The sequence below is a fragment of the Gouania willdenowi genome, unplaced genomic scaffold, assembly GCF_900634775.1.
Source record: "Gouania willdenowi unplaced genomic scaffold, fGouWil2.1 scaffold_358_arrow_ctg1, whole genome shotgun sequence".
In the NCBI taxonomy this organism is placed as follows: Eukaryota; Metazoa; Chordata; class Actinopteri; order Blenniiformes; family Gobiesocidae; genus Gouania; species Gouania willdenowi.
The window spans coordinates 43134-46677 of record NW_021145120.1 but is presented as its reverse complement, the minus strand read 5'-3'; the positions used below and the strand labels follow the sequence as shown (position 1 = coordinate 46677).

Sequence of the window (3544 nt, the reverse complement as noted above, 5' to 3'; positions counted from 1 at the left end):
GTATTTTATTTCAATCAATCAATCAATCTTTTATTTGTATGGCGCCAAATCATAACCAATGGTATCTCAAGACACTTTACAGTAGAGCAGTCTTAGGGACGGACTCTTCATTTTATGGATACATACATATGCATATATACGTATATACACATACATATGTATCCCACACCCAACATGAATTCATCATGGTGGCAAGGAAAACCTTCTGTTAAGCAGCAGGAACCTTGTGTGGATCCCATTCCTATGATGAACAGCCATCCACGTTATGCTGTGTTGGGTGTGTGCAGAGGAAAGGGTGGAGACAGAGTTGTTGAGACTCTGTAACTCCACACTGAGGATCCCACGGACCTGCAAGACAAAAGCCAGAAGGAGTACAGGAGCAAACACACAAGGGAAGAAGCAGACATAGAGGGAGTGTTTGAGAGAGGAATGGGACCCTCTCCGGTCCCTCTCTAACCTAAATGACCTCTCTCTTAACGCCCTCTCCAACCGAGCATGCCAGACCCCCCCCACCCCCCCCCGGCAGTCTATGCCTATTGCATCTTAATTATGAGCTATGAGCTGGTTCCTAACTAAAAGCTTTATCAAAGAGGAATGTTTTAAGCCTAACCTTAAAGGTAGAGAGGGTGTCTGCCCCCCAAACCGTGGTTGGTAGATGGTTCCAGAGAAGTGGGGCCTGATAACTGAAAGCTCTTCCTCCTATACTACTTTTAGAGACAAATGGAACAACGAGTAGTCCAGCATTTTGAGAGCGTATTGTTCTGGTGGGATTGTATGGCACTACAAGCTCCTTGAGATAGACTGGTGCCTGTCCATTTAGGGCTTTATAAGTGAGAAGAAGAATCTTGAATTCTATTCTATATTTTATGGGAAGCCAATGCAGAGAGGCTAATACAGGAGTAATGTGATCTCTTCTCCTAGTTTTAGTCAGTACACGTGCTGCAGCATTTTGAACCAGCTGAAGTGTCTTAAGCGACTTGCTCAGGCAGCCTGCTAAAAGAGAATTACAATAATCCAGTCTAGAGGTAACAAAAGCATGGACTAGCTTTTCGGCGTCGCTCTGATACAGGATAGATCTGATTTTAGCAATGTTACGGAGATGAAAGAAGAAACTTTAGTAAATAATTGTTTATTCTTCTGTTTTCCAGTTGTGTGATTTGTGATAAATCTATATTATCTGGTCATATTTATCAAATGAAATAAGCATCATTTACATAATGATGAGTAATAAAACTTGATACAATTGATTACATTTTAAGTGTCAAAAAGATTCAAATCTACATATATTTTTCATAGCAGTAAATATTACAAATATATACTGTGTGTGTGTGTAGTTTTTCTGGGTAGCTTTCAGATCCTCCTCTATGTCCTTCTCCATGCAGGCAGACACAGTTAGGTGTTATTTTGGACCCCGGCTCCTAAAAATAACCGGTAAACAGTAAATATTACAAATATAAAATGCACTTCATATTTTCATGTTGGTGATATTTCTGTTTATGGAAAAACTTAATTAATTTTACTTTATTTGTTTGAGTAAATACAACATCAAAATTATATAAAAACAAACAACATTGACTTAATATCATCATTAATTTCAAGTTAAGTACATTTTACTTGATAGTGGCATTAAGTTTAACTTAATATTACTGAAATAGTGTATTTTTCAGTGTGGGAGAATAGAGCCCACGTCATGTGTGGTGTGGGGGGGCATACCTGTCAAGTTTTGAATTTGAAAATAAGGGAAATTTTCTGGCGTCCGCTACGAACCGACCCACCGGCCCAACCAAGCTCCAGTATCCCTTATATTTTAAGACAGATGACAAAAAATCTAAAGTACCCACTTGTCAAGCACTTAGTAAACACAATTAGATGACTATAAAAATGTGGTCGACCTACCTTTGACGACATTGAAAAGCTGTGAATATTCCTACGTTATGATACAGCCTAAATGAAAACAAGAGTATATAAAGCAGATTTTATTTATTTAACATACAAGTCAACACATTGTGTATTAACAGTTAATTTCACTTTGCTAGTCTTTAAACTAGACATTTACATTTTATTTACATTACATATTTTGTTATACTTTGTCATGCTTACTCATGTAGTTCTTTGTCATTCACTAATAATGTGTTATACCGATTTGTTGCTGACTTTGCATCTTTCAACACTTTTTTGGAAGGAGTGTATTTGTGGGCTGGGCCAAAATGGTTTATTTTACATGACAGTAAAGCACAAACAGTGCTGTTGACCAATGACATCCTATTCTCAGTAACAATCTTCCTGACCATACAAAACACCCTTTCACTACTGGCATTGCTGTGGGGAATGCATAGTAAAGCCTTCATTAGTCTCGGCAGCTCACTGAACCTCACATCCTTCCCTACCAGTCCCCAGAATTTGTCAATTTGGTTTTCTTGGGGGAGTAGCTTGCCATCTGTCACCTGGTAGTCAATGAGTTCCTCTCTCAGCCTATCTTCACTCAAACTCAACTGAGGAAACAAGGCACCAAGCCTTTCCACTGGAAAAAAAAAACAAGTGTTTGACTGAATATTGCAGATCTAAACTATACATTACAATATTTAATTCTATCAATGGGGAAGTGACTAACATCTACCTGTCCCTGGAGTAATGTTGAGGCGAGCAGCACTCAGAAAAAGGAAGTAGGTCTTCACGATTGGATCAGCAGATGTCTTGCCAGATCATGCACTTTGGCACTCCTCTCCACCTCCTCATGACTGTTAAAGTATTGAAAAATATAAATAAATGGAGTTTATATAATCTATGAGATATGAACATTGGTCCATATCACCCAGGCCTAATGTAACCAAAGCGTTTTATGTTGTAAAGATGATAAAAAGCGTTTGTTCTCCAGTGCCACACCTGACGCTCATTACAGCCTCCTTTTATGGCTGATTAGGGTAGAGACACTCCTCTAGCGCCCTCTGCTGCTGAAATGGCTCCACCACACTCACTCAACCAACACAAATCAATACTTAAATAGTGTTAACAGTTATACTGCGGTAACAGCACTCACCATAATGTATCTAATACAACATTAGCCACCTAACATAGTTCAATGGCATTACATTAGCATTCAGTTAGCATAGCATGCTCCTGAGCAACAAACATTTAAACTCACCAATTCCTTTTCAAACGTCAAGCTCAGCAGGATTAAATGTCTCCTATCCCTGAGGTGTTGAAGTCTGAAGGTGTACAAAGGTTGTAGTGAGTACTAAAGCTGTTAAAAACCTAAAGTAGATGTTAAAGAACCAACCTGTTGTAGCAGCTCCGTGTGTGTGTCGTCACTCTCTGACAGGGAACAAACACAGCTGTTTGCAATAGGTGACCGAGCTACGTGATTGGCTGAACGGAATCTCACGAGAGTAACGTGGAGTGGAGGATATATATATATATATATATATATATATATATATATATATATATATATATATATATATATATATATATATAAGGGATGCACCGGAATGAAAATTCTTTCAAATTTATGGCTATATGAATGTGTGTTAACCACTATTAAAGC

General features: G+C 38.3%; 1 long non-coding RNA gene across 1 annotated transcript; it reads right to left on the bottom strand.

Annotated features, from left to right (window-relative positions):
• Nucleotides 1–1104: 1104 nt before the first annotated feature.
• Nucleotides 1105–3327, bottom strand: LOC114459847 (uncharacterized). The gene is made up of 5 exons (XR_003673489.1): nt 3278–3327; nt 3143–3206; nt 1897–1944; nt 1714–1799; nt 1105–1418 (listed from the first exon to the last, which is right to left on the bottom strand). It is a non-coding gene; the product is annotated as an uncharacterized LOC114459847 (long non-coding RNA).
• Nucleotides 3328–3544: the final 217 nt, after the last annotated feature.